General features: G+C 38.1%; 1 long non-coding RNA gene across 1 annotated transcript; it reads right to left on the minus strand.

Moving 5' to 3' along the window:
• Window positions 1–4,738: 4,738 nt before the first annotated feature.
• On the minus strand, window positions 4,739–9,241 carry LOC142422057 (uncharacterized). Its single transcript, XR_012779035.1, has 3 exons — window positions 6,030–9,241; window positions 5,812–5,905; window positions 4,739–5,715 (listed from the first exon to the last, which is right to left on the minus strand). It is a non-coding gene; the product is annotated as an uncharacterized LOC142422057 (long non-coding RNA).
• Window positions 9,242–11,300: the final 2,059 nt, after the last annotated feature.

The following is an 11,300-nucleotide window of genomic DNA, read 5'->3' on the forward strand; positions in this document are numbered from 1 at the left end:
ATATTAAAGGGGTTTTTTTGCAATAGGGAAGCATAGATGCATAGAGCTATTATATTCATACTCAAATATAACTGTCTGTTAACAAAAATTAAAAGTCAATTAACATCCAGTTGCTCTTCATTGCACAGCAGCACCATTTTTTCCTTAGGAAAGCAGGAACAGTCTGAGCTCTGAGTAGAGATTTGGAAAACTGTGAGCAGAAATACAGCTGACTTGATCCCTGTACCCACTCAAATGGACTTTTCTCCCTGAAAATATGAAAGTAATCAAGAAACAAAAGTTGTCCCAGCTTCTCTATAGTTAAGCTCTGCTGAGCTGACCACAACGCTGCTAACAGATCTTATCTCAAGTCAGGCACATTGGTTGCATGCTTTAGTGACCTATTCATTTCTCTCTTTTTCAAAGCAAACTTGGTTAAATCTAACAAGGTGACATCTCAGGGCAGCTTCTGACAGCTACATGGCATGACTTTGCAACTTTGCTACTTCTCACAATGCAGCAGACCAGAAGATCGGTAGGGCTGATAACGCAATAGCAAGTGATAGAGACCTTCCTTGCACTAGTTCTGCCTTTACTGGACAACCATGCTCAGGCAAGGACTTTTAACTTAAAGAGAGCATTATACAGGGTATCATGGTATGGAGCCAAGTGATTTTCAGTTGAATAAATCATCAGCTCAAGTACTACAGAAAGACCTAATAGCAAACAGAGTAATGGAGAACTATAAACAAGATCCATAATAAGATTCCATCATTTACAGAAAAAAGCGTGGCAAAATGCAAGAACAAAGCAAGTACTATTAAAAAAAGACAGTGACAGATGGTAACTATGATACTTCCCCCCCAGCAAACAGGGAATAGGCTGCTAAAAATCTGCAGCATGTTTTACTAAGCAGCCCTGAGGATGTGAAAAGTTTCATAGCTAAGCAAATTCTGTTGCTGTTCAGTTATTTAACTCCTGCCCTGGCTGTTGGGCACATAACCCTGGCATGCTGTGTGTCTCAAACAGCAACAGGATTTCAGTGGGGTCTCTAAGCAGGAATTTGCTAGCAAATTAGTAGAGGTTTCTTTGTATGCTAGACTAATGGTTTTTAGTCCTATTTTCTGTCTGGTTCCTCTTCTCTCCCCCTGCTCTCCTCTGCATATTTCATATTTCAAATTTCTCTGGAGGAGTATGTGCCAACAGCCACAGAAAAAGCAAAAATAAAATGACAACACATTTGTTAACATTTTTACCTACATGACTACATCAACTGAGTCAGAGTATCATGTCTGGCTGATGTCTCCAATAATCCCTTTTTGCTAGTAAGTCTCTAAAGGCTTTATTTTACAAATATGGAGATGTGAATATTTTATGCTATTTGACTAAGGTACCATTTCAAGTCAGACTCCATAAATACAATCAGACAAGCTGTCTGATGCCTAAGCACTGTGCTCTGTCCAGGGATGCTGGGTGTGTGCGAGGGCTGTTTCTGAATGCTGTGAGAACAACAGCACAAGTTGCTTCTTGTAGGAAACGTCGAGGGAAAACACCACCACCACTGCGAGATCTGTTTTTCCTTCTTCTTCTTTTTTAAAAAATTATTTGTGCGCACTAGCAGCATGTATGCATTTTGTAACAGAGAGACTTGGAATCCGGCTCTAGTGTTCTTACAGTTTTAATGACACCTAACCCTTGTCAAGCAGGCATAACAGTGGTAGCTCCCATTGCTATTGACATGAGGGAGGCTTGTATTTTACCTGATATTTACATGTTGAAACACCAGATTGCTAAGTGGTTCCAGCTGTTTCGTCAATAATGAAATTATAAGGTCCTGTTCTTGGTGCAAAATCCTGTATTTCTGCACCTCTTGTATTCTTCTACTCGTAGAAGTTCAGTTTTCAGCTCCTTCATTCAGATTTTCACATCACATTTGGAAGCTTCTCTTCAGACCTTTACAGCCACATTTGCAACACAGTGCATGACTCTGCCTGTAACATGGGCATTTTATTTTGCTGTCTCAGGAAGGGGCATATTATTTTGAAATCCAGTTCTTAGTGCGAGTAGGAAGGAAAGAGGGGTGAAATGTCAATATTTCAAGGACTGTTATAAAACTTAGGGAGGAGGGATCCCAACACAGAAGTCTCACAAGGCCAGGAACGTCACATGACTCAAGACAGCATGTGCACATGAACAAGCACTTCTTTTAAAACTAGCTTTTCTCCAGATTTTGCTGAGCAATGGCGTATCTGTTTTTCCCATGTATACATAGAGCTAAATCCTGAGGTGCACTGAGCTCTTGCAAGTCCCTTTACGTTCAACAAAAGCTGCAAAAACTGAACAGTTTCAAGGACTAGACCTATACACCTAATTTTTCTACTGACTTCAGTTATGCACGTCCTGTGCTTGCTTACAAGCCTTGCAAGCTTGTAATTTTTTCCAGCTGAAAAACCAAAGGTTGCAAGAGCAATTTTGCCTGTGTACCTTCCCATAAGCTCTCAGATATCTATCAGAGGAATTAAACAGAAAATAAAAGTTTGCAAATCCATCTAATAAAAATTAATTTGTAATTGGTGAGTTACTAAGGTTCCCTTTTACATTTCAATGCAGATTAATTAGAATTCTATCTATTTGTACAAGGTTTCTGGATAAAGTGGATGCTCTGTCAAAGAACACAAACATGGCATTTTGAAATGTGTTGTCTGAGTAAAAGCTGAAGAAGGATCATTAGATACTGTGGATGAAGCATGAGAGTTTTGCCTCATTTAATGTTGGGGACTGCTCATGGGCTATGTATTATGCACCCCAAACGCAGGTGACACAGAAATGACAGTGATTTGGATTCTGGGCATTGTGACTTTTATCCTTTATGCAATCTTCTTCATGCTTTTCAAGGAACAGTAGATACTGGCTGATCCACTGATTTTGGAAAAAATCATAAAATGGGGCGAAAAGTGTCTGCAACAAGAAGTGGACCCACTGACTTCCTCCTTCTGTTTATTCAGTACCTACCCAAAGGCAAGCTTCATTGGATACTCCCTAGGTCTTATAGGGAAGGGACAGTGAACACCAGATCCTTATTCATACTGTTGAGTTTGATAGATTTTGCAATGTTTGCCCCTCATGTCTTCCTTCCATAATTCCCACCTAAATGCAAGCCACACTCACATAAGCATGGACATGCAGGTGGCCTGATCCAGTTCCTCCTCTCTGGCTGATCAGTCTTGAAGGTCAATAGTGAAACATACACATGCCCTCACTCACAGCTCTTACATGTACATTCACACTGCAGTCCTTTGAGGTCACATACAATAATTTTCCACATCCTGTTCACTGAGCTTAACCCTGGGTCAGATCCTAGTCAGCAGCTGGCAGTCCTGAGGCCTTCGATCATTCTTGTTGCCCTTGGTGCCCTTTTTGACATGAAAGGGTGAGAAGAGCCAACAGTGTTGAAGTGACAAGAACAACTTGAACTTACACAGTGATAAAATAACGTTCTCATTACTATCCATAAAGTAATACTGAGCTGGCATTTCTTAGGCCAAAACATCAATAATTTAAAAAGTGTTTAAGAGTTGATATTGTAGCCCTGGTTTAGGAGTGCGTTAAAAAACATGCTCACTAATTTTCAATGTGTGAATAAAAAAACTCTCATCTTTACAGTAGGGCACACTAAAAGTACTAAAGTGTTTAACGTATTTAAGTACCACTGAAGCCAATGTGAGTCACAGAGGCACTTAAAGCACATGCTTGCTAAACATGAGTCTTCTGACTAAATGTCTTGCTGCATCTGTCCTCTATCAGGCATGCGCATTTTCAGTCACAGAGATTATTTCAATATATTTGGGGTTGGCCAGCCATTTTCATTGACCTACATAAGTAAAACAGATAAATAACTCTTAATATGGAAGTACAGTATTCTTAATAAAACCTAGTAATTATTCTTAATAAGACTGTAAATATGCCAGTCACTCCGAGACCTGTCTTTCCCAGGATTGTTTAAGAACAATTGGTGCTATGTTTCATCATATGATTCCAAAAAGATGAGTAATTGAAACATTTCTGCCTGAGCATGCCCTTATTTTGCATTAATTGTCCTTTATTTACTGTAAATGTTAAGCCAAGTCATAAAGCAGTATCCGAGCTGGAGAACTGGCATCCAATGATACATAACACGCTTACTAAAACAAGTAAGCGTCGGTGTGCAGAATTGTATTTTGTTCTGCCAGCATTCCAACCAGTTTGCTTTCCACTCAATAGTTTGTGGGTATGGTCTACAAAAGCTGAAATGCTTCTCTTTTTTATTAAGATGGTATCACTGATAACAAGTGCTTTGATTACATTTAGGAAAATGTCTACTTAACTCTATCAAGGAACTGCTGAAAGGTTGGCATGGTTCAGTGACTGAAAAAATGTGACTACTGGAGTGTAGCCTAAAAGCAGAAGTTCATATAGCACTTCCCCTTTTATTTTGCTGTTTTGATGCTATCTAATTTACATCTCCAGAAGAACAAGCTCTATAGCTCCACACAGTGTTTATTTACAAATGTCAAACCTCTAAACAGGCCACAGGATAGTTAATCAGATATTTTTCTAAATGTGGATAAAGTCAACCAACTCTCTATAATTTTTCTAATGCATTCTTCTTTAATGGGTTTATTTTTCTGATAGGTTATTTAATATTTGTGAGGTCCATCTAAGAATATAACTGACAGTATTTGCACTTTTTGTGTGCGTGTATATTACCAGCTAGTCCTGATGTTGCATCTTTTGCGCCTCCAGATCTTCAGCCGAAGTACAAGCTTCTGCTTGACACACAACTTGGAATCTGTCTCCTTAACTAATTTACACACATAACCGTTTGGTGAGGCACATATTATTAGTAAGATTTTAACAACAAAGGCTTAGGTGACTTCCTAGAGGCCATACAGGTGTCCTTACAGGGTCTTAGACCAGAAATCAGAACTCTTGGCATATAATTGTCCTCACTGCTCGGAGCCTCCTGACTGGAAAATGTATTTTGTTTGATGTGCAGGGGATAGGCATGAAGAAGAGCAATTTACTCATAAATACAGTAATGAAAAGGCTCTACTTCATGCTGGTGATATTCTTGCATTGAATGGGTTACCATTTAATCAATGATGTTTTGGGATGAGCAATCAGTTTTCATGTAATTTACCAAGAGAAAAATTATTTCCGAGTTTTGTCCTGCAACATTTTAAGTCTGAAATAGATCATTAATAAATAGAAAAAAAAGCAGAGTTCAAACATGATTTATTTTACATTGCACTTGAACAGGAAATGCTCAAAAATATGATGCCTTCTCTGACAGTGACAATTTCAGTTCTACTTGCAGCTGTATTTTAGGGATGTTGGGACAGCTCTACCTCAGTATGAACTTGGCTGAATATCACACAAGGCCCTCACAAAAAGCTGATTTTTTTTCAGTGTACCCACCGATCACAAAGAACTACAAACTGAATTGATCACTGGTTTCTTTCAGACACCGCCAGGTCAGTATAGACAGAGATAAGCTCCTAAAGGGAAGAGAGATGGGAACTGGAATTCCTGTTGCCCAGGATGCCGTACGGTTGTAACACACAAACTGATAGTTAACTAGGCTCTTGAAACAAGCGTGTGATTTGTTTGTGTAGCACTTTGTGGATGTTCACTTACAGCACGCTGTGTTTGTTTCCAAGCAGCTTGGGAATAAAATTCCAAAGTTCAGATGATCTGCTAGAAAAATATTTAAAAAGAACCAGAACATTAAGCTCAACCAATATAAATACGTAATCAAAATAGAGTGGAGTTGCTACAGCTCTCTTTGCTTACCAAATAAAAGCCTGCGGAGGGCAGGGCTAATGCTATAGGCACCTTAATACACTGTCAGAGGTTATTTAATATGCATCTCAGTCCAGACAAGTGCCTACAATGAAGAGACACAGAAGACAAAATTAAGGTTAATATCAACTAATCATATACAAGAAAATCCCTCTGGTTTTTTATCTTCTTTTACTTTGTCCCTTGTATCTGCTCAAGAAGATACTTACAAATGTCTTTTGCATCTTGACACCTGTAAGTCAGGATCCTGCTTCTTGGATAGAGATGGTGTCCCATGCTGCAGATGATGCCCAACAGCCTACCAGATCAGACTCCTGTCTCCAACATGTATGTGCTCCTTTACTGTTCATCTTCAGACTGAAAACATTCTTCTTCAAATTCAACAGCGGAGTCAGGGCATGATCTATTACAGATAACACTGTATCCATAACAAGTGTTATGGATAACATGCATCAATATAGTATGTATAGCAATATAATTCAAGTGCACTTTGTGAGTTTCAGATGATACAATACAGCAAATGTTCGCAAAATTCCAGAAACACCGAGTAAAACCATGATTTAAATGTGTAACACAAGACAAGTCTAGGTCATCCTTTCTATCAATGCTTCCATATGCAAGAACTCCTCTCTCTCCAACTGTTTTGTCTTTCATATCCATGTAATATACCGTTACTGTACTGTGTGCACCCCGTACTTCAGGTATGGGGTGTTACCTGGTAAAAACATGCAGCCATCACCCCAAAAAAGCTTAATTCATTTCCTTCCACACACAACAGCTTGCACGGTTCTTTCATCAGTTTGTTTACACTGAATAGAAAATGTTTTTCCAGCACTGGTTTATACTGAAAATGATGTTACGAAATGCATACCAGAGTCATTTAGCTCCTTCTACAATCCCTTTTTCCTCTTGGAAAGCCATATATAGTTTGCATATAGCCTCTTTATTGATCAGAGGTGATCCGATCCCATTTAATGATCTACAGTTCATAATGTTGGTGCTTTCCTTAAGAGGCTGCATTGTGTGTTCCAGAATCTAAAATAATAAACTTACTTCCTAAAGCCAAGACTTCAAAAATGATCTGGGATTCTGGATGTTTCAGCTGCCTAGTATCAAGTATCAAACACCTTCCAGGAATGCAATTCTCTAGACATGTTCAGAAACCACAATGGCTTTTGGCAAAGTAATTGTGTGCACAGAGCAAATAATTCAGTGTCAGGCTACTCATGAAACTAAGAGCATATTCGTCAGTCACTGAAACCCAGATAATAACATCTGAAAGAAGATAATGTATTTCTAAGGATACTTTCACTCAGGTAGAAAAGGAATTTTTTAAAAAATAACCCCCTACTGAATTTATAGCAGTTAACCAAACTGAAGTCCTCAGGGTTGTTTCTATATGGACTTTATTCCAAAGAACCCAATCTTCTGCAAATGTTGTGGGAGCTATGTTAAATCTTCTAGCCCATGGTTTTGGCACATATATTTATTGATGCTGACAATGATGAATGCATTAAGTGATATGGGTTGGTTTCAGAGCTTTCAAATCTTTTTCTCCCTTCATATTTGGCTTTATATATTGTGCACGGCTGTTAACGTATGGGTAAGAGCTCTGCTTTGATTTCCCTGTCTATTTTCTCAGAGACAAGTAAACATAAAGTATTTTGGGCCCAAGTTTATTTGATTTCAAACCTAACTAAACGCTAACTACGACTTTATTGTAATATTTGTATCCACATATATTTCCACTCCAAAATTCACTAGCAAATTTACTCATTCACTTGCAAATTTTAGGTTTGGGTTCTTGAATGCTTGGTGAAAGCCACTTTTGAATAATGCACACATTTCCAAAATTCCAAATAAAAATGTGTCAGTTGTTCAGTTCATCCACTGAAAAAAACCCAGAAACATTATTGCAAAACTCTATTGCAAAACTCAGGAAACTGAGTTCTAGCGCTACTGGTTTATACTGCTGGTTAGTTACATAAATTGTCCAGTGAAAAACTGAAAACGGTACTTTGTGACTTGTGTGAAATGACATACCACTAGAAAATGGATGGTATCTACAGGTAATTAGAGAATGATCTGAAACCAATAATGATTAATTGCAGAAAATTATAAATTATCAAATGGTAAATAATGTTGCAAAATGATTTTGTGACCATTTGTGAATAATTGATTACTAGGAAAAACAGGTGGAATGTATCCAATTAATTTTATTACTTGCCCTTTCTTTGCTCAGAATTAGCTGTTTATTCTATTTAACCATAGCCGAGTACAAACATAAAAAATAATTTGGCAGAAAGTCAGTATAAATGTAACGATTAATGCAAAAGAACTGTACTGGTCTATTCCAGAATGATTGTTCTGTGTGGTAAAACAATGGAATCTAGCTGTTGTAAATGAGTATTGTCCCAGTATTTCAGGTCATATACTGTATATAAGGACAGATTGCTGACTTGATTTTGCAATAACGATAGAATAAACTGTTCTTCCCCTTCTTTCTAACAGTCTCTTCACAGGAATACTCCTTCCATCTCTCTTGGCTGAATTCAGAAAATGTCTGCAATAATCAGTGTGATTTTTCTCTGTGCTTTATTAAAACTCATGGCTTTGCAGCTGACTAGCCTTAGCATTTAATCCACTATTTTTTTTTTTCCTTTTTCCTTTTAAAATACATAAGATCTTCCTGTGGTGTTATAACGAATTAACTTCCCTTTTACTGTTTTTTTTTTTTTTTAACTTCTGATATTAGTATTTTGATATTTTTTTAGCTTTCATCTTTAAGGATGTTAACAACCATTATAACTCACTCTCTGAAATCATCTCTGTGGATGGTCTATAGGAAAGTGAGTTCAATATTTGCCCTACCTTGTTCTGTTTATATGGATCTGTTCTCAATGAAAAAGGCCATTTTTGGTGGGTCAAGGATGACAAAATAGAACAGGCAGTTTAAATAACAGGCTAATCTGTGGCAATCTTCACACTTCAGCAGCAGAAATCTGCAAGGTAAAGGACTCATTTGTTCCATAATCAGTTTTAAGAAGTCAAGATGACCTAATATGGATATTTTGATGTACATAACACAGATGCTCACACACTGTCACGCAGCTTCTTTGTTTTATATGACATAATGCCTGCATCTTAAAGCAGCCTGGCAAAAACTTCCTGCCATTGACTATGACCATGCCTCACTAACAGCCTTTCTGTAAGGTTTTTTTTTTGCCTTTGAGCTATGTTGCTGGCAGTGATAATAGTGGGGGGAAGGGTAATTTTTTTTTAAATTTCACATACAAGGACTGATCCCCCATAACTGTTCATGCAACAGCTGCAGATATAACATTAAGTGAGAGCTAGCTGCACAATCTAAATGACAGTTCATGGCAATAGCTGCAAATCAACGCCAGAAGTCTAACAGTGGCAACTGTGCAGAATACCTACCTGCCTGCAACATTCTCATCCTGGATCTACTTTTGCCACCAGCAGTGTCTCCTCCTTCCTTTCACTAGCCTGCTAATATTGAGACGTATGCATCTATGCTTACGATATTTGAATGTCCCTGGATGTTACCATAGCTCTGCACGAGCTCTTCCTTTTCAGGACACAGCTATCTCAAGAGTGCAGTTTCCAAAACAACATGACTGTCACTGAGCAGGCAGCTGCAAGCAAGTCTTATCTTCAACTAGGTGAACTTGATGACAACTGACAACTGGACCTCTGTGCATAAAGGGCTTTCACAGCTCTGTCGAGCTTCGTTATCACAGTCTTACTCCTATATCCTGTAACTGTGCCTTGGTAGCCACTGCCAGAACTGTTCAAGAAACTCTGTGAGCTTGGTCCTCTGCATGCATTTCATTTCTACACAGCTTTTGCATCCCAGGGTATTATGAGTTACATTCCCATACCACAACAATGAGAAACATGCTTATGTTTTTGTACTCAAGTACAACCAGCCCATGATTTTAAAAGTCTATTATTACCTAACTACCATTCCAGGCATCTAAATATGTTCTTGAATCAGCCCACAAAAATGTACCAAAAATGACATAGTTTAGATCATATTCGTATCACTGACGTGAGGATTTTGATAGTCCCACTTCTAACAAAACACTGCACTGTCATTATTTCCAATTTCAATTACATGCCTCATGCCTCTCCACAGAGAAAGCAGCAATAGTAGCAATGCAAACATTACAAAGACTTCAGTCTCTTTACTTTTTGCACAATGTACAGTTACAACAAAATCCTACAATGTAGTTGCTATTAACAGCAGTAGCCGTTTCCTTCATTAATGCTGCTCTGAGCACACAACCTGGCATTGTTCCAGAGGAACAGCACGAGCTGGAAGCATGTTTACCTCTTATACGTACACGTGTGTTAGGATGCTGCAGCATTAACTAAGGAAGCTACAATAGAAGTATGAAAGACACGTAAGTCCCTTACTAATTGTTTCATGGATTTTCTTTGAGAAATTTCTCTGTACTTTCATCAAGTAAGATGAACTTGGCAAAATGTAATTAATCCAGAAGGATGATTCTAAAAGTCATAGCTATTCTTCAGGAAGTATTTTGTATAATTTACTTCATAATATGAGGAATAGAAGGGGAGTTAATAAATGAGATGCTGCTACACTCCTGAACATTATTTCCATTTCCTAATTTAGAAGGCTAGCTATCAAAAAAGCAGGCCAAAAAGGGTTCAGAGAAGAGACTATAGCAAGGAGGGTGTTTGTAGCAGAAGCACTGATTGGCATCTATCTGGCAGCAGGGAATTTCATGGTAAGGCATTTCCAAGTTGCCCACTTAAAAGTTTAGGGTATGAAATACCTTGGTATTCTGTTCCTTTACTGTATTTTTTTTTCAAGGCATGTTATGGTTTTGTCTGGATTCTAATATACACATCCTTATAACTCACTTCTCTTTTTGTGTTTGTGTTCAGATGGAAATATTTCAGCTAGAACATGGTATTCACATGGTAATAACAACTTATTACCAAAAACATGTTAGGAGAGAGCAGGCCTCAGGTGTGGGCACTGATGGTGTTCTTTGAAGGGAACTGGGTAATTTGTATGCAGCGAGACCTGTTTTGAGATGGCTCAGTCCAGAGGAACTCCTCTAACAAGCAGTGCTAGGGGACTGGTTCGGTAAACTTTCCTGATTATTTCTACCAGTAGCTATTTCTTTCCAACACAGGCACTGCCCTTGCAATGGTGTGGACATCTACCTTTAGTTCTCTTCCATCTCCTTTTATTTTCCAATTACAAGAAAAGACTAACAAGCCTCATTCACTATATCTAAAGCAATAGCTTTAGGTTCTACTTTTCATCCTTCACACCACACTCTCCTTAATATGTGAATAAAAGTATTTGGCCAATCATGGAAATAAAATTAAGGAACAGGTCGCAGATGAAAAAAAAAAAAGCTAGCAAAAAAAAAAGTGATTTGTTTTTTTCAGTTGAATCAGATCCTTGATCCAACTCA

Source organism: Mycteria americana, chromosome Z (assembly GCF_035582795.1).
Source record: "Mycteria americana isolate JAX WOST 10 ecotype Jacksonville Zoo and Gardens chromosome Z, USCA_MyAme_1.0, whole genome shotgun sequence".
Taxonomy (NCBI): Eukaryota; Metazoa; Chordata; class Aves; order Ciconiiformes; family Ciconiidae; genus Mycteria; species Mycteria americana.